At 34.7% G+C, this 21,478-nt stretch overlaps 1 non-coding gene and 1 pseudogene across 1 annotated transcript; both read left to right on the top strand.

Annotated features, from left to right (window-relative positions):
- The window catches only part of LOC110571262, a 159,554-nt pseudogene that overhangs the window by 118,856 nt on the left and 19,220 nt on the right, over positions 1-21,478 (top strand).
- On the top strand, positions 5,731-5,861 carry LOC123324234. Its single transcript, XR_006539714.1, has one exon. It is a non-coding gene; the product is annotated as a small nucleolar RNA SNORA63 (small nucleolar RNA).

Genomic DNA, 21,478 nt, shown 5'->3' on the forward strand with positions numbered 1-21,478 from the left:
TAAATTATTTGAGATATAATTAAATTTTCAATATACAAAGGTTCTCTTTTATTCACATCTGAACAAACTCACAATGGTGTAGGTAGATAATGGGTAAACAAATGCTAACCTAGAAACTGTCTGCTACAGAGGAAATTCATTTCTATAGCCTGCAGATTTTGACTTATTTTATCTTTAAGCCAAACTTTAATTTTGAAAAAAAGAAGTATCTCTGGAAGGTAAATATAAAATCCCTTGATATTTCCAAATGAATATAAAATGTTTTCTATGAAACTAAATAATTGTTGGCATGTCTGCTGGTGTTTGTCACAATCTTATAAAATGATATTTATATTACGTCAACCATAAATGTAGTTATTTATTCTTGCTGGCCTTGACATCTCAGATACCATCATTTAAAAAATGTAGCCATATTTTCTGGCCCCAAATTCCTTACCCACATTTCCTCACAGCTCTGTCCCCAGTCACATGACCTAACAGAAGACTATCTCATTTGAGCTCACAATAGTATTTCTACAAAAATCTGACTGTTCAGGAAATATTACAGATTGCCTTCAGAGATAGAGTTTAACAAGACTTTTTTTGTGATAATAGTCATTAAAGCCCAGTTCTTAAAATTGGGCATGGAACAAAGCCAGAGAGTCAGCAACAAAGTAAGTAACTATAGGCATTCCTTGTTCTAAAATATACGTAAACACTGGAAATTTAACTATTAGTAAAGACTAAAGTATTTCAGCAGAAATATATGTCTCAATTAGAATTGAAAAACTAATTCTAGGACTTGTTAGATATGTTAATTGGTTCAACTCACAATTAACATATGAAAAGGAAAGGAAAAGACACTGAGAATAGACAGTGAATTAAAACAGCAAAAGAAGTAATAGAAATAAACTTTACATGTGACAGCCTGTCACCTTCATAAAATAGGTTGTGTGGCAAAAAGCCAGCAGCAGCAAAGCACCGTGACACTGATATTCAAGAGCGCGCGCAAATGTTGGTCACATAGACATTTTCTTTGTAAATATTCATGTCATTAATCTTCTTTCAAAAATCACCAAAGTATAAACATGAGCCAGACTTGCATTTGTGCAGAAAGAATGCACAAAAAATGAGTTCGCAACACTCCAGGTTGCTGTCTGTTTACACGTATTATAGCAAGTGTATGTGACACGAGAGGGAGGCTGGATGTTCTGAATGCTTGGTTTACCTGCAATCTATATAGAGCTAACAATGTAGCTTAAGAAACTTAGAAACTCATGTGTCTGTATGTATTATAGCTTTTGTTTGCTTTGTAAAGTTGATCCTAGAATGGGGCCTAAATGAGATTTACATCCTAGTAATCCTATTTACTTCTATATGTAATGAACTTCTCGTTACTTACGTAAACACATACCCACAACTATGAACAGAGATAGAATTTTTTTGTGTACAACTAACAGTCAGAGCACACTATAAAAATAATACATATTCATTAATGTGTACAGTTAGCAAACATTTATATGCTCACAGCTCTGTGCAAGGAACTAAAGAAAAAAGTCGTTGCAGACAGACTCATCATCGAGGAGTCAAATGGAATCCTATCAGTGGGGTTTTAGCAAAGTATTATTGAGGTAGGGAAGAGAAAATCTGTTTTTAGAAATGGCAGAGGCTTTGTAGAACTTGTTAAGGAGAGAAATGTCCAGGACAATCGAGGTAGAGGAAACTATAGGAATCACTCTATGTACAGACTATTGCAAATAGTTTATTCTGGCTCTGATACAGTTTGCATAGGTAAGGACAATAAGATGACTCTGGACAAATTTGTTGGACTCAATCACAAAGTTTTTGTATCTCCTGGGACGTCTGAAAGAACACAACAGGTTGAGACAAGATCAAATGCCCAGGAAACTTTCATTTTAATAGTAATGATAAACACTAAATGAAGTAGTACAGGAAAGTGGCAGAGACACCATTAAGATAGTCATGTTATTATAAGTGAAATTAGGTGGGGGCTATTAGTAGGCCAGTGGTAGTCGTGATGAAATAAATAGAAATGCCTGAAGAAAGTATTTAGAATGAAGCACCCACCCGATTTCAAATTACATTTTGGGGTCAAGGGAAAAAGAGGCGGTCTTACGACTATCAAGGTTCTGACTGGGTGCCTGGAGGGTGATGGTAAGGAATACTGACCATAAAATATTTTTTATTTTTTATTTTTTTATTTTTTTAAAGATTTTATTTATTTATTTGAGAGAGAGAGAATGAGAGACAGAGAGCGTGAGAGGGAGGAGGGTCAGAGGGAGAAGCAGACTCCCTGCCGAGCAGGGAGCCTGATGCAGGACTCGATCCTGGGACTCCAGGATCATGACCTGAGCCGAAGGCAGTCGCTTAACCAACTGAGCCACCCAGGCGCCCCATAGTCCCCATGGGACTATATGATTATATCAGGTTTTTAGTTAAATAATAATTTCTGAAGTTTGATGCACAGATTTGGCTATTATGTAGTGATAGTGAAGTTTCTATATATATATATATGTAAATTATCTTGCTAATTAAAACTAAAGACTTAGACCCACAACTTATGGAAAGTTTGACTATTATGAAAATAATTTAGAGACGATGTAAAGATAGTCAGATCTTTACTATTCAACTCTCTAGTTGAATGCTATTATGTAGACATCCTGTGTGGAGAAAGGGCACTCAACCAAGGAGGGAAAAAAGAATGGCACAAGACATGAGTTAAATGATAAATATTTTAGATTTTGCCCACCCTCAGATAAAATTTGTTTTACACAATTGGTGAGTTAATCAACCGTTTTACATCTATTTTTAGAAATAACAAAATCTTCTATAATATTGGTATCCAAGTCCTTTTTTTTTTTAATTTTCATAAGAACTTTCACATTTTAACAGACTCACACAATCATTTATCAACATTGAGAAGGAAGGTAATATTAAAGCCCTAGAAACCATGAATAATAGTACTTCGTGGAACACTTAACCCAGATCCTTTAGAAAGATTAGAATGTAAGCTCCTTAAGTCAAAATATCTGTTCACCTTTCTTATAAATTGTTTTTGTTTTGTTTTCTTTTTGTTATCCCAAATTCTGTACCTGGGATAGAGCCTACACTCAATAAATGTTCACTTAACTGAACTCTGTAAACTACCAATAGTATATTAATTTTATCATTATTATTTTTAATTTTTTTTTAGAGAGAAGGGGGGAGGGGGAGAGGGAGAAGGAGGGAGAAACTCTTAAGCAGACTCCATGCCCTGTGTGGAGTCCAATGCAGGATTCAATCCCACAACCCTGAGATCATGAACTCAGCCAAAATCAAGTCACTTACCAACTGAGTCACCCAGGTGCCTCAATACATTGATTTTTCTTTGTACAGCATATTATAATATACACAGAAATTGTATATGTTGTACCATATCACTATTAGATAAACCCACTGAAATGTAGCACACATGTTATTATCTCTAATTTGCTAAGTCAAGCCATGGAGAGTTAAAGAAATTAGGCATGATTTCTTGGAATAACTATAAAGTCAAATCTAGAATATGGTAGTTTCTTTTTTTAAAGATTTTATTTATTTATTTAAGATAGCAAGAGCCAGAGAGAGAGAGAGAGAGAGCACGAGTGTGGGGAGGGGGGAGGGGCAGAGGGAGAGGGAGAAGCAGGCTCTCCACTGAGCAGGGAGCCTGAGGAGGGGCCCTATCCCAGGACTGTGGGATCATGACCTGAGCTGAAGGCAGATGCTTAACTGACTGAGCCACCCAAGCGCCCTATAGAATCTGGCAGTTTCATCTCTAAGGTTCGGCTGCATTCAACTATAGCTCCCACATGCATGACACTACAAACACGTAAGCCACCTTATTTGTACCCTTCCAAACCTAATAGAAACATATATAAGAGGACATAATAATTTACCTCACTTTATATTATTATTATATGTGCTACACGTAAAAATCCATATAATAAACTATTACTCAACTTCTTGAAAAACTTTTGGAAAATACATGAAACAAACTTACATATGGATAATTAATGAACATAGTATTTCAGTAAAAATGTTTAATTTTATAAGGACATAAGACATTATACCTATGGTTGGAAATTCTTTTGTAAACTTTCCTAACACTATTTTCTTTTTTTTCCAAAGAAAATGTTATCATGAAATTGGTACTTATACATCTTGAACATATTACCTAATGTAATATAAGAATATATTGTATTATTTTCTTCCCTTTAAAATAGCAAATATTTATTATTACAGGGTGCCTGGGTGGCTCAGTTGGTTAAGCGACTGCCTTCGGCTCAGGTCGTGATCCTGGAGTCCCGGGATCGAGTCCCGCATTGGGCTCCCTGCTCAGCAGGGAGTCTGCTTCTCCCTCTGACCCTCCTCCCTCTCATGCTCTCTGTCTCTCATTCTCTCTCTCGCAAATAAATAAAATCTTAAAAAATATATATATATATATTTATTATTACAATACGTTCCAGAAACCAGGACACTGCTTATAATATCAGAAAATGATATAAAGTATTAAACTATTAATAAAGCATATAAAATGTGGGAATTTTTAAAAATTTTATTAAAATAAATTAAAGAAGATCATGTGTAAATGGATAGGCATGTCATGTTTATGAATGGAATACATCTATATCACGATGATCAGCACTTTATAATCAGTACTACCTAAGGGGATTCTAATAGGGAAGTGTGAATGGTGTTTTTGAGTGTGTGAAATTTGGAAATCTAATTTTAAAACTATTATGAAAGAGTAAAATAAAATTAAAAGAAGGATCATACTGAGAAAATAGCTCTAAGAAATATGTAAAAAAATCACATAGTATAATATTAGCCAGTGATTAAAAAAAACCCAAAGGAACAAATTAGAAATATGAAGACATGTTTCCACACATATATGGAAATAGGTATGCCAATAACAGTAGTATTAAATTAAGAAAACTCATTCTTATAGGGGAAATAAAATAAAGATAAATATCTTTTCACCATATTCAGATGTGCATTCTGTGTGGATTATAGATATAAATGTGAAAGCTAAAACTATAAAACGTGACAAAGAGTACGTCTGCTCTTCAATCTGTTCTCCCTTTTCATAGTAAACAACTTAAAAACAATAAAACAATAAAAGACAAAAATATGACTCAAATACGGGCACATAATAAATAAATAAATGTTCAAAACTAAATTGTATTTTCCAGACGCCATTGAAATTAGGTGTCACCATGTAACAAAATTCTCTTCAGTAAAAAGTAAACAAAGGTTATGTTCACAAATTCTGGAGCAACGCATTTAAGAAACCTATGTACACAACTTATTTTCCCTTCCACTGACTGGACAGAGATGATAGGCCCTAGGGGATATGTCTAGATTGAGTGCTCTGCAGTGGACCCAGGCCACCTGGATTGCACTGGGTTCCAATACTATCACCAGCAATAATGTAGAGCCCCATCCCCACTCTTTTTGAATAGGTAGAAAATAAATAGAAGTATCAGTTTGTTAAGATCCACAAATGATGGGGCACCTGGCTGGCTCAGATGGTTCAGAGTCTGCCTTTGGCTTAGGTCATGATCCCAGGGTCCTGGGATTAAGTCCCTCATCGGGCTCCCTGCTCGGCGGGGAGCCTGCTTCTCCCTCTCCTTCTACTGCTCCCCCTGCTTGTGCTCTCTCACTCTCTCTGTCAAATAAATAAATAAAATCTTAAAAAAAAAAAAAAAAAGAATGCAGGATCTAGTTACAATGTAGCTATAAAGTGCTGCCTTGTCTTTGCCCCCTGATCAAAATAAAGCTGTTACCTTTCTAGCCCTGTCCGCCAGGGTGCTTAGCAGCCAGGGATGCATGGTCTCAGACATGTTTACCAAGTAAAACACTGACTTGAGGGGCGCCTGGGTGGCTCAGTCATTAAGCGTCTGCCTTCGGCTCAGGTCATGATCCCAGGGTCCTGGGATCGAGCCCCGCATCGGGCTCCCTGCTCAGCGGGGAGTCTACTTCTCCCTCTCCCACTCCCCCTGCTTGTGTTCCCTCTCTCACTGTGTCTCTCTCTGTCAAATAAATAAATAAAATCTTTAAAAAAAAAATAAATAAATAAAAAGATCCACAAATGGTGGTGTTTGCCGGAGGCTGAATGTTGAGATAGTAAAGGCATGTATCCCTAATAAATGGCTACACAGAAATCTGGTGCCTCTTTTTTTATTTTTTTTTTAAAGATTTTATTTATTTATTCATGAGAGACAGAGAGAGAGAGACAGAGGCAGAGGGAAAAGCAGGCTCCCAAGGAGCAGAGAGCCCGATGCGGGACTCGATCCCAGGATCCTGGGATCATGACCTGAGCCGAAGGCAGATGCTTAACCATCTGAGCCACCCAGGCGCCCTGGTGCCTCCTTTTTAAACAGCACTTGACAAGAGCTTTCTCTTTCCAGTTCTTGCAATGCAAAGAGAAGTGCACATATGTCCAAATAAGAGGAATTTATCTATGTGCCCAAACATATATATGTTGTAGCTGGTAAGTATGGCTGCCGCAGGAGAAAATTGTGTGACTGGGTAAAGTGACGTGAGCTAAACCTACTTTTTTTCATTCATCTTTAGAACCTCCTAAATTTTGAATATGTGCATATAAGCCTTTCAATAACGTATATGCATTTCAATATTTGTATTACATACACACAGACAAAGCAAACAAAACACATGAAGTTTGAATTCACACCAGAAATGGAAAATATGTGGGATTAAAATCTCAAGCCTTGATCCTCTGATATAAATTTGTAAATTGATACAACCTCTTATATTTATCCTTATCTTCTATAAGGAACGATCTGTTTAAATAGTTATGTTTGTTTTACTTATAAATACTCTTTGACTAAGAAATATATTTCTAGGGCACCTGGGTGGCTCAGTTGGTTAAACGACTGCCTTCAGCTCAGGTCATGATCCTGGAGTCCCTGGATCGAGTCCCGGATCGGGCTCCCTGCTTGGCAGGGAGTCTGCTTCTCCCTCTGACCCTCCTCCCTCTCATGCTCTCTCTCTCATTCTCTCTGTCTCAAATAAATAAATAATAAAAAAATCTTTAAAAAAATATATATATTTCTAAACATATATTTTATTGACAAACCTGTACACATGTAAATATTATTTATCTGTTTAAGATTATTCTTTGCAGGATTACATGAAAGTTCAAAAGGGAATTAATCTGATTTGTCTATAAAAACATTATTAAATAATTATGATAAAAATCAAACAATGGTATTCTATATATTTATATAGAAAATAAGTCATTTATGTTCTAAACTAGAAGTTTCTTCAAGGCAAATTACATAGTAAAATATACTACAGTTATAACAATATTTTTAATATGCTACTATTCCAGTAAAAGTATAAAGAATCTGAATTTGCTTGTATATACAATGAATAATTTTAATAGGATTCTCAAGGAGCTAAGTGAACAATCTTCCCTCTGGGGAGAAGAGATGGGAGGCTGAAGAAAATAGACACAGTGGAGACTTAAATTTTTTATTTATTTATTTCATTATTTTATTTTTTAAAATATTTTATTTCTTCATTTGAGAGAGAGAGAGAGCACAAGCAGGAGAGGCAGAGGGAGAGAGAGAAGCAGAATCCCCACTGAGCTGGGAGCCCTACAAGGGGCTATCTATCCCACGACCCCAAGATCATGACCTGAGCCAAAGGCAGATGCTTAACCATCTGAACCCCCGAGGTAAATACATATATAAAAGGGAGAAGGAGTAGATGGAGAGGGAGAGAGAATCTCAAGCAGTCTCCATGACAAGCATGGAGCTGGATTGGGGCTCGATCTCATGACCCTGAGATCATGATCTGAGCTGAAATCAAGAGTCAGACACTTAACCGAGACACCTAGATGCCCCTAAATAAAATATATTTATAAGAATAGGGAAAAGATGGAAGGCAATGAAGCCAGCCTTCAAAAAGTAAATGAAAAGTGTATTCTGTGACCCAACAATCTGTTTCAATGTATACACCTTAGAGAAAACTCGTCACAGGCCTCTAAGGGGACACACAGGAAGATGAGTTATGAAGGATGTGTACTATGGGATGCTCTTCTACATTTAGAGGAAAATGTTACTAGTTATACATTGAGCAAAATTGGTAGGTATTAAAAACGTGAAAAAACAAAACAGAATGGCATCTATAGCACAATTGCATTTTTATAAATTGAAAATACATTTACAGAAAGTGGCATTATGTATCTTTCAAGGATATATACTGACAAAGGATCAATATCAAACACATTAGCTTAGGTGTCTAAAGTGAAAAGGGAAGTATTAGTGACATATTGCTACATACCAAAGTACCCCAAAATTTCGGGGCTTAAAACAATAAATATTTTTACTTCAGTTTCTAAGGGTCAGGAATCTAAGAATGGCTTAGTGGGATGGTTCTGGTTCAGGGTTTCTCTTGAGGCCGCAGTCAAAATGTGGGTCAGCCCTATAAGCATCTGAGGATTTAATGGGGATTGGAGGGCCACCTTCCAAGAAGGAGCTTCCTCACTGGGCTTGCCTGAATGTCCTCAAGACATGGCATCTGGCTGTCTCCAGTGCAAGGGTAATCAGAGGGAAAAAGAGTGAGCAAGATACATGCTGCAAGGTCTTGGATAACAATCTCAGAAGGTGGTATAACATCACTTCTGCAATATTCTATAGGTCACACAGAATAACCCTGGGTGATATGGCAGGAGACCATACAACAGTTAGCAGGCATCATTAGGGGCCATCTTTGAGGCTATCACAGATAGTAAAAATGAAGATCAGAAACAAGGGAAAAATAAAATACAATCAAATAAAACAAAAAATTACTCTTATACTGCCATAGTAGCGTGGAGTGATATAATTAGCTTGGTTTTATGTGCCTGAGTAGAAAGGCAAACACACATACAGATGTGTTATTCATATATATGCCCATAGCTATTTATCCATTCTCTTGTTTGTTAACTTATTTCTTTTTTTTAAATTTTATTATGTTATGTTAATCACCATACATTACATCATTAGGTTTTGATGTAGTGTTCCATGATTCATTGTTTGTGTATCACTTTCTAATTTTTTTTAAGATTTTTTATATTTATTTATTTGACAGAGAGATAGACAGAAGAGTACAAGCAGAGGGAATGGCAGAGGGAGAGGGAGAAGCAGGCTCTGCACCGAGCAGGGAGCCCGTGTGGAACTTGATCCCAGGACCCTGGGATCATGACTTGAGCCGAAGGCAGACACCCAACCATCTGAGCTACCCAGACGCCCTTCTAATGTGTTTGTTAATACAAATAATGATTCAGTGAAAATTTCTCTGTAGCTCTCCTTGTGTAAAGTTTTCCTAAAAGATATATACTTATAAGTAGAAATGTCAACTTTTTTATGAATATTTCAAACGATACTAGCTTGGGCTAAGTTTCTCTCCAAATTGGACATAATAATGTACAGTCTAACCAGCAGTAAATGAGAGTTCCCATATTTATTATCCTTCCTAATTATGGTACATGTCAACTTTGAATCTGATGCATATGAAATGGAATAATATTGTTTCAAATATTTTTTCCTGATTACTCCTGAGTTTGAGCACCTATTCACATTTATCACATATTCATATTTCCTCTTATGTGACTATTCTTTTTAAGCCTTTTTCCCACTTTTTAAAAACTTGGGGTTATTTGTTCTTCTATTATTTTATCATTCTTTTTCTAATCTGATTAGAAATCTTTGACCCTGTACTGCCTTGCAATGATTATCTCTAAATCCACGGCTTGTATTCCTTATTTTGCTTAGAATATCTTTTTTTGGACAGACATACTCATTGCATGGTAGTCCAATTTATACAATTTTCATTTTATGGTTTGTACTTTTGTATTTTGCTTAAGGAATCCTTCCCAACATTAAGAATATACAGTCTTCTCTACATTTTTTAATGCAAGTTTAAAGAATTTATTTTCAGTTCAGTCTTTAATATGTCTGAAACTTAAATTTATATATGTTGTTAGAGTAGAGTTATATTTCACTTCCTACAGTGATAGCCAATTGTCCTACAATGATTTTTGAAAGCACATATTTTCCATACTGACTTGTTAATATATCCTCTTATATACTAAATTTCAATATATACATGCTCTATTCTGGGTTCTCTTTACATCTCTTTGGTGTATTATCTATAAAACTGCACCAGTAGCATACTACCCAACTTTTTGACTTTATAATAATTCTTTATGTCTTTTTTCACTTCCCATTTTATTATTCCTCATAATTTTTGACAATACTAAGCCATTTAGTCTTACATTAACTTGCTAAGTTCCTCTTAAAAAAATGGTTTTTAATTGAAATTTCTTTGAATTTATAGATAAACTATCAGAGGTTAACACCTATAAAATATGGAGGATTCCCATGCAGGGAAGGGATACTTTTCTGTTTGTTTAGGTCTTCTTTTATATCCTCCAGTAGCATTTCATAATTTTCTCTATAAATGTCTTAAATATCTTTTATTGAATTCATTATTAGATAACTTAAAATTTTTGCTGTTATTGCAGAATAGGATTTTTTATTACATTTTAAAATTGGTTGTTGCTGGTATATATTGATTTCTAGATCTTGACCTTATATTTGGCACCTTGCTGAAATTTCTGACCAATTCTTATTGTTTCTAGATTTCATGAGATTATATGTATTCGCAATCATATCTTCTTTAAAAGACTAACATTACAATTGTTATATTTCATTTACTTTTATTGCTTTCTTATATTATTTAGGGCCAGTAATGTATTCAGTAATGGCAGTGATACTCAGTATCCTTTTCTTGTTCCTAACTTTAAGTTGTTTCTAAAGTTTTCCTTTAAGAAAGATGTATGCACTGCACTCCATGATGATAAAGCCGATCTCTTCCAGTTTACTAAGCTTTTCTTTCTAGTTTATGAACATTTGCATTATGAATGAGTGTTAATCTATATGGACTATTTTTCTAAATCCACATACCTGATTATATAATTTTTTAAAATAATCTGATAGATTACATTATGTTAATGTTTATTAGAAAAAGTCTACATTTGGTGATACGTAGTTTGCTTAGTAGACATTTATAATACATTTGCAAATAAGGTTGTTATATGTTTGCTTATTTAAGCTCTATAAAGTACATAATTTTGGTATTAATTTGGTACTAATTTTGATGTCTCATCAAAATGAACTAGGTATATGCTTCTTCTTTCTACCCTGGCTTCTAAAAATCCGAAATAAAGTAGGAATTTTATGTTCCATGAGGTTTTGATAAGAGTGTTTCTTAAACCACCTTGACCTGGTATCTTTAGGTAGAGATTTTTTACTATTAATTCTATGATTTTAGTTTAGACAAGTTTTTCATTTCTTCCTGACTAAATTTGACATAATTTTATTTGAAATTAACAACTATGTTTCAAAATTGACTGGCATATGTTTTTCTTTTACAATGTTCTTTAAAATTTTTTACAAATGTTTTTATCTTTCTTTGACGCCTATGCTGGATTATTAAATTTTTATTTTGTAAATTTCTTCTCTTAATTATTTTATACTTTCTACTTTCCTCATGTTTATTTTATCCTAGTTTCTTATTTGATTTAATGATCTCATTGATTTTCTTAAAAGTATTACAACATAAAGGATACTTCCAAATTTTTTTTTATTTTAATTTTTTAAAGATTTTATTTATTCACTCGAGACACAGGGATCCAGAGAGAGAGAGAGAGAGCACGAGCAGGGGGAGAGGCAGAGAAAGAAGCAGGCTCCCTGCTGAGGCAGGAGCCGGACGTGGGGCTCGATCCCAGGGCCCTGGGATCATTCCCGAGCCAAAGGCAGATGCTTAACCATCTGAGCCACCCAGGCGCCCCAAGGATACTTTCAAACATAGCATCATCTATGTTCTGTAAGAATTGATATTTGATCTTTTCAATTTTGTTTATTCTAAAGTTTTGAACTTTACAATAATTTTCCCAATAAGCTATGATTTTCTTAGAATTTTTAAATCTGTTTTTACAGGTTTCTTTGAATATTTGTCATTTTCTACAGGTGGCCAGATTTGTCTTTATTTTTTCACTAGCTCTTCAAAAGTCACACTGGATATGGTGACTTGCTCACTTCCACTTTCCAATTTGTGAGGCCCCATGGCCTCCCGTCCCATACCCACTGTTGGAAGGCCAAGTTTCTTTCTGACCAAGGTAGGCAGGCACATAGCCCTTATCATAACCTTGGCTCCTAACTCTCTCTTTTGAACTTCCTGTTTATTTTGGAGGCTTTCCTTTTTATTTTTTTATTTTATGGGGTTTCAGATTTTTTAAGAATCTTATATGTGATAATAATTTTTATGGAATACTTTTATTTTATTTTATTTTATTTTATATTTTATTTTATTATTTTTGAGAGAGAGTGGGGGGAGGGGGAGAGGGAGGGGGAGAAAGAGAATCTCAAGCAGACTCCTCACTGAGCATGGAGCACAACGTGGGGCTCAATCTCACAACCCTGAGATCATTACCTGAACCAAAACCAAGAGTCGGCTGCTTAAATGACTGAATCACCCAAGCACTCCTTTATGCAATACTTCTTTGAATTTTGAGAAGAAAGATTTTCTAGCTATCTTTATAGAAATAAACAAGCAAAAAACCCCAAACAAAACAAAACAAAAAAAAAAACCCAAACCTTTCCCAAACTCTTGTATGAAAGTTAATTCTGAAACACAGCATGTATTCCTTAAGTGTATGAAATGAAATATTCCATTCTGCTTTCTTCTTATTGTTACTAGGGAAAAAAAAAAGCCTGCTGTCATCTAATCATCACGAGTGTAGAAAATCTGTCTTTTTCCTCTGGTACCTTTTAAGAATTTTATTTTTATTTTACAATTTTATTTATTATCAAGCACCTACTTATGGATTTTTTTTAATCTTCTTCAAAAATCAAGTTTTCATCTTGAAGATTTATTTATTTCTTAATTCTGAAAAGTTTTAGCCATTATGCCTTTATATATTGCAAGTCTAGGTTCATCACTGAGCTGGTATGAGTCTCTTGTTCTCTGTGACATATATTTATTCTCCTTATCTTCCTTTGAACCATTTGCCTATTCTGAATCAGGTTCTAAGCCCATAGGCTTGCACTTTCTGGACTACTTACATTATTAGTTATCTTATTTCAAAAGTTGTCTGTTTTATACTTCTTAGCTTGTCAATTTTTCCTAATTTGTTGTCTTTTATCTTTTATTTTTTATTGCTATTTATCTGAGACAAGGAACTCAATAAATTTATTAAATTGTTTAACTGAAGTCTCCTAGTTTGCATATTTAAGTGGGAGTGGAGAATTTGCATAAAGGATATGCATATTAAGTTTAAAATTAGAATAAATTTATAACAGATATTAGATACACAGATGCTAGGATTCAAATTTAAAAATTATTCACATGTTCAATTATTGTACTGAAAAATGTTTAACAGGAATAGCTGTTAGTATTTGATATTATTAATATAACTAAAAACTTGGCAACCTATTCAACAGTTGATATATAAAACACCTTGATGTACTAGTTACTTAAAAATAAAATATACATTAGTTAAATGTGATCGCTGAGTTCCTATAATTTACTGGAAATTGTGCCAGGTTCTGACAATATAGCAGCGAATAAAACATCCTGGCAAAAGAGTATTACACAAATGAACAGATAAATATATATTAAAAATTATGATAAAAGCTATGGATTTAAAAGAGAGATATGAAGGAGGGGGGACTAAAGAGGCTTGCAATTGGGATAGTCCTTTCAAGACAAATTACATCTGAATCTGGAATGAACATATGAGGGTATGCTTGCTAGTAATGAATGCTGGTGTGTGTTCTAGGCAAAAGAAACCATTGGTTCAAAAGTCCTGAGTTAGAAGATAATTGTTATCTTCTAGAAATTAGCTGAAATATAGAAAGCAATGGAAGAAGTGACAAGACATGAATTTGAGAAGTGAACAGTACCCAGATCCCAAAATGGTTTTAGGCCATGTTTTGAGTTTGGATCATAATTGAATTTCAAAGGAAAGCCATGACACAAATTCAAGAAAATAAATGATTTTATTCACAATATATATTTTCTGATATAATAAATGCTCTTATTTGATGGATGAATAACATCAGCTTATACATGTAATTGTAACAACAACAAATGTATCTACTCACCAGTCATAGTTGTTAGATTTGGGCTTTGCTGCCATCAGCTGGGTCACTAGGATTTGAGCACTGTGGATCCCCTGTTGTTCCCTCACTTCAAACTATTTCTTGCTGTCCTTCTGAAAAATACAATAGGCTAAAATTTCCTGAAGTAAATGGTACATTTCTGTCTAGGACAAGCCCAGTGTGATAGTTAATTTTGTGTGTCAACTTGGCTAGGCCTCAGTGCCCAGTAATGTGGTCAAACATTATTCTGGATTTTCTATGAGACTGTTTTGGGATGCGATTAACATTTAAATCAGTAGACTTCGAGCAAAGCAGTTTGCCCCCCATAATGCGGTTGGGCCTCATGCAATCAACTGGAGCCCTGAACAGAACAAAAGACTGGTATTTCCAGAGCAAGAAAGAATTTTGCCAGCAGACAGGCTTCAGACTTGAGCGGCAACTTTAACTCTTCTGGGTGTCTATCCAGTCCACCCTACAGGCTTTCAACTTGTCAGTCTCCATAATCACATGACCCAATTCCTTGAAATCTCTCTCTCTCTCTCTCTCCATCCTAATGGTCCTGAGAAGGAAAACCGACTGTTTCTGTCTTTCTTTATTGACTCTTTCACTGGTGCTCCTGGCAATACAATACTGTATGTTCTGGTATTAAACTCCCCTGCTTTTATCTCCCGGAAAAAGAGAAATTTTGTAATAGAATCATTTTCCTGTTGTTTGCTTCTTTATTAATTTTAATTTATTCCTTAGAAGATCAACAATGCCTTACTTACCCCACATACGTTGCAAGGAGGCTCTCAGCTGCCAAACTCTACTACATGCCTCTACCTGAAGGCCTTCTCATGCATATATATTATAGTAAGTACTTTAATTTATACTGTCAATATAATGTCATATTGGGGCCATTCCTGAAGACTATGCTCCACTTAACAAAAATGATAATGCTCAGTTTTCAGGACTACTCTTGGTACAACATTTTATTCTTTTCTTTTTAAATTTAATTATAATAATATAATCCTTAAATTATAGGATTTACACCCAAGCTAGGTCTGTTACCAGAAGAAACTTTTATTCAGTATGATATTACTGATATTATATCAGATATTACTCTAGCAAATTCAGTTACATTTACATAGGGATAGTTATTAATTTTTACTTGGGAAATTCATTAAATTAGAGATTTACATTTAAGAGTATTACTTCAATGTTTCTCTTTAATAAAGGACTAAAACTAATTTATTACAATGATCTTTTTAGTTATATGGGCAGATATGAGTTAGTTATATAATTGTTTTCATATTTAACCTGAATGCTTTTTTGGAATATGTAATTCTTATGTTTATTAATTCTACTCTTGTCAATTCTGTAAAATGTCAATTCATTTAAAAATGATTATCTGAATTTCATATTTTATATTTTTACCTATTTATTTAATGACTGACATCTTGCCTTCTTCCAAAATGGACAGAAGACAGCTTAAAATACAGCAGTGAAAACTGCTAGTCATGATAAAAGGAAAAGAAATGGTAAAATAAAATGAAGCAACCCTGAGTTTAGTAAGTGAGCCCAAGTTCCATTCTAGGGTTTGACCATACATCTGTGCCTCAGAGCAAAAATAAAAACAAATTTCTTCATTTTACAAGAACAATAAATTCTGTTGCTAAAAAGAAAAGGCTCAATTCTCACACATTGAAATTGAGTCATTATGGAAATACCCAAGTATAAATAATGGTTTCTTCTGTAATTTAACTTAAGAAATGTGAAATAAAGTTACAAGACTCATGTAATGTTGATTCTTCCTAGTAGGGTCTTTCTCACTTTTTATATTAACATGGTACAGGGTTCCATAAATTTATAAGTTCTACAAACTTAACCATTGTTTTGGACACTGCTATTATCATCAGCGAATCTGGAGATGAGGGGTGTGTGTGTATGAGTGTATGTGTATTTTGAGTGTACTCATGAATTATTCAAATAGTTCTCAGATTCATTAGAATTCATGAGCTTATTCTTAATATCACTTGACAAAGTTTTGTAATATTTTCACTACATTTTTGAAAATCTAATATCCAGTAATAACAAATAACTTGAGATACAGATATTTTTTATCTAATAATTACAATTAGTTATCTTAAGCAAATATTATAGAAAGAGGAACCTTTCCTGAGGGATAACTACAAGGACACTCAAGAATGCCATTTTCTGTGAAAGGCATGTCTATGTAGTTAAATATGTTTTTATTCAATAAGTACATATTTAAAAACTTGATTTGGAGGTTTAAGGGGTTATCAATATGGTTTCCACCTTCAAAGAGCTTATAATTAAGAATTAGTACACAGTACAGGAAAAGTAGCATTGGACACAAAACATGAAGGATGCATGAAAACTTAGCAAAGGCGCATAGAAGGGAATAAAGTCAGCTCCACATAGGCAGTATTTATCTGTTCTATTTATTCCTACGTACAGTGCCTGGAGCAGTGCAGAAGAGCAGTTGGTGCTCCACCAATATCCACTAATATCCATAACTGGAATAAAAACATTTCAAGAAAAGGTCTTTGCGAGCATAGGAAACAACAAAAATTGTTTGTATATGATTTTCACATTTTAATATTTAAAAAAATCCAATTCTTCCAGTCTATAATTTTCTGGAAAAATATAATTGTACTGAAGATGTCAACTAACTTCTCTTTTATTCAATATTTTTTATATATTCTTTACATGGTAATTGTCTTTTGAGGAGTGCATGAGAAATAGTTTATACATGAAACAATTGGTAAAGCAGAAAAGAGTAATGGAGATCACAATGGAAATTTTGCAAACTGTGTATCCTCTTTATTTAGCTTTAACTCTCCCACTTTTTCTATGAGGTCAGTATGTAGCACATCTGTTTTGTTGTTGAACAAATTATTTCTTATACAGGATTCACAGATATATTGGAGACTCAAAAACCTATACTTTCATTTCCAGTTGAAAATGTCATCTGGCTAGCAGTCCTTGAAATAGCCTCCTCCACTTTTTCTCTAAAGTTGTTAGGAAGAGACTTTAAAAAGATGAAATTGCACAACACTGTGAACTGGGACTCACTGTCAACTTATTGTCAGAATATGAGAGGAATTTCCATTAACTACAAGGCCAACGAGAGTGGATTAAATATACAATCAGTATGATGCTGCTAGTGTGTCTGCCTGCCAGAAAGTAGATAGAAAGACCTTTATTTCTTCCCTCTTTCTCTAATCCCTGGATCAGAAACAAAATCTCAACCAAGCAGAAAACTGAATAGCCATCCTTCTACTGACTGCATGCTAAATTTTAGGCAGTGTTACAGTTTCCCATGCCCCCCACCCTGACCCCTAAAACTGTCTTATTTTTTATTCACTTAAGATATTATAATTTCAAAAAAAATACACAAATGAAAAATTGAGATAAGGGAAGGAAAAGAATTACTGGAAATGACTTGAAAGCTGAGACTGACTCTTATGACTGGAGCACTAATTGAGGAGGGGAAACAAGATAAGCTCTTTTTTTTTTTTTTTTAAAGAGAAGAATTTTTTTTTTTTTTAGATTTTATTTATTTATTTATTTGAGAGAGAGAGAGAAACAGCACGAGAGGGGAGAGGGTCAGAGGGAGAAGCAGGCTCCCCGCTGAGCTGGGAGCCCTATGTGGGACTCGATCCCGGGACTCCGGGACCATGACCTGAGCCGAAGGCAGTCGCCCAACCAACTGAGCCACCCAGGTGCCCAAGATAAGCTCTTATCAAGGCTTTTCTTTGTATTTATTCTCCATCAGTTATGAGTGTCCTACACATTCCAGGTAGATGGGAGAGGACCCATGTCAATGGATGACAACACTCAGTAGATAAATAGCAGATAAATATTGGAAATTGGGTTAGGAATTGGGCATACTATGATCTGTAGGTTTATGCGATTATCCATCAAAGTTAACTGGATTTGGATACCCACCTCCCTTTCAACAATAGGTAAACAGGAATAACAATATTAATAACAATATCAATGTAAGGTGTCCCTCCCCTCCACATACACCCTGAGTCGTTCAATTTCCTATTATGGTGTGTCATTGTCTTCATAGTGCCTATTACCTCTGAACTATGACTTCTTATTTATCCCTCTGCTAGTTGTGGTTTTGCTGACTAGATTACATGCTCAGTGAGCACAGGATTCTTCTCTGTTTCATTCACTGTTCTATTCTCTGCACTTACTGGAATGCCTGAGACCTATCAGGTGCTTGACAAATATTTACAAAATTAAATAGTGAAAGAGAATGAATGAATTCTGAAAATTTAGAGCAAGACCCTCATTGATATGATGTACTCTAAGAATAGAAAACACCATTTTAGACAGTGTAGTATCCATGATAGGATACAAAAAGTACTGACATCTACTAAATGGGAACGAGAAGCCTAGAATACCTGGTTAAAAAGCCAAAAACATAAGTTAAAAAGGAGATCGAGGGGAGAAGATCGAGAGAAAGACAGATGCATTGACACATGTAATTATCTCCTACAGAGCCTTAGATCATGAAATAAACTTACACATTTCAACATTTCCTTGGATTTCTAGGATCTTTTCTATCTGTGCTCAAATGATTTAGTCAGGCACTAATACCATACAGGCTTTAAAATAGAAGGCTATTATTCATAAAGACTATCAGAATATGGGAAAAATGACATAAGAGACTCTACTTCCTTAAAATTTGATCCTAATGCTAGTTACTTCATGCAGACACACATCTGAAAGGATGCAATTGATCTTGTGTCTCTGAGGCAGAGACAGCGATGCTTCCGATGTATCTTCGGAATGAATGTAGATCAGGGGCCTCTTGCTGGACCCTGAAGGGCTTTTTGTATGGAAAAGGCAAAGCCTCAGGGTCATTAGAGAACTTCTAACAAAATTATTTAGTGTGTTTGTCTAGGCACTGAAATTTATATTTTGGATGATTTTATTTTCAGTATGTTTGTCTTAAATGAGACATAAAAATTGTTTTGCATCAGACATACTGTAGCATTTGTATGCCATAATTATATGAAACATGGTATGCTTACAGCTAAGAGATCTTATATGAATTAATATAAAAACTTTAGTAAAAAGATGGAATGTGTATCTGTGGTAAGGTATATCAAGAAATGTGAAGACTTGGGGCCCATGGGTGGCTCAGTGGGTTGAGCTTCTGACCCTTGGTTTTGGCTCAGGTGGTGATCTCAGGATCCTGGGATCAAGCCCAGGTCGGCTCTGCACTCAGTGCAGAGTCTGCTTGTCCCTCTCCCTGTCCCCACTTTCACACTCTCTCTCTTCTCAAATAAATAAATTAATTAAATTTAAAAAAGAAATATGAAGAGTTAAAAATTTTATATCCTATTTCAATTAGCAGCAAAATGTTCATATTGGATATAGTTACAGTACAATGTTATGATGTGGAAAAACACATCAACGACGCTGGTAACTCACTTGGGATTCTTTACCAAAGAATGATGAGAAAAGATATAAAGAGATGAAAAAACATGGAAAGAACAAAATATAACCGAGGACAGAGAATAGAGCTCCAGTATAAGAATGAAAAGTGTTCTTGACAGAAACCTGAAAAGTTTTAGGAAAATTATTACACAAAACATAGCTATAAACTTACTGATTTGAAAATGATGTATAAGTATTTAAGTTGAAAGTCATACTCTATTCAACATCAAAATCAATGAGAGTGCAATTGATAAGAGGCACCTCCTATTTACATTTTTGTTGGCTCATGTCTTTGTCAACTGGGGACAATAAAAATGCTAAAAGCAAAGTAATCAATGCTTGCAAAGTTTTGAGAGTAGAGGATCATGTCCTCTATATTTTATATCTTAGAAATTTAATTGTCATGTATATTGACAGACACATACAAACAACTCAGAAAATACCCTACTCAATTTCTCTTATTCTTTAAAGCAAGCATACATACAAACAAAATCACCAGGGTTCTTAGAAAAAATGTAAAATGCACAAATCAAATCTGGATAGTTTAAGCAGCAAATTGGTTTATTAAATGATATTAGGTAAGTTTCAGAACTGCTCAGAAGTTAAGAGAAATCAATGCTTTACTACACTTGCTGGGCTGCTAACGTTGATGTAGTCCCTCTACTGCAATCAGGCTTGCTATTACTGAGAACTTGTGGTCACGGCAACTATGTCTGCCACCATTGAGGGCTGATATTTTCTCCTCACCATACCAGTAGAAATTAATGCCTGAGAAAGCCTATTTCATCACAATGCTCATTTCTGAATTCAAATCTTATGGCAGTACCCTCTGAGTGGAAAATTAAGTCATATACACATGACTGCACTATATAGGAGAATGGGTACTTAGCTCTCATTTTCTGTAGAAGGAACATGTAAGATTCAATATATAGGAATGCCTCTAGGGCGCCTGGGTGGCTCAGTTGGTTAAGCGACTGCCTTCGGCTCAGGTCATGATCCTGGACTCCCGGGATTGAGTCCCACATCGGGCTTCCTGCTCATCAGGGAGTCTGCTTCTCCCTCTGACCATCCCCCCTCTCATGAGCTCTCTCTCTCTCAAATAAATAAATAAAATCTTAAAAAAAAAAAAAAAGGAATGCCTCTAAATAAAAAAAAAAAATTCAAAATATGAAGACAGTCACGAATATGGAAAATACGTATGACAACAATACAAATAACAAAATAACACAGCAAGCCAATCAACCTACCAGCCAACAACTGAGAGCCAATAAACAAGATTTACTCCTGTTGATAGAGGCATGAAGCATTAACATCTCAAGAACAGGCAAGTCATGGTACAATACAACCCTACCTTTCCAGTTAAACTATAAACTTGGGAATCCTGAAGCTCCATATATTCTCAATATGGGTTGTGACACAGGAAACAGACGTGAGACCTGCTCCCAGAGCCATTCCTTTTCTGTTCAATTTCCTTATAATTAAGAAATGTATGCCTTGCATCACATCTTTCAATCAATAATCCAGGATGCATTTATTCCTATGTTTAGTAACATCTAAAAACGATAGCGAATCTTCTCTAACTTCATAAAAGTGATTAAACTGTTGACTTTTTTGGGAAAATAGTGTTAGAGAAATTATTGAACAAAATATCAAAAGATTCGGGTGTTAGGAGAATTAATGAACAAATGACTTTCTTTCTCTTCTTTTTTTCTTTACTTTCCATTCTTTCTTTTTTTTTCTTTTTTCTTTCTTTCTTTCTTTCTTTTTTTTTCTTTTTTCTTTCTTTCTTTCTTTCTTTCTTTCTTTCTTTCTTTCTTTCTTTC

This window comes from Neomonachus schauinslandi, chromosome 2 (assembly GCF_002201575.2).
Source record: "Neomonachus schauinslandi chromosome 2, ASM220157v2, whole genome shotgun sequence".
NCBI lineage: Eukaryota > Metazoa > Chordata > Mammalia > Carnivora > Phocidae > Neomonachus > Neomonachus schauinslandi.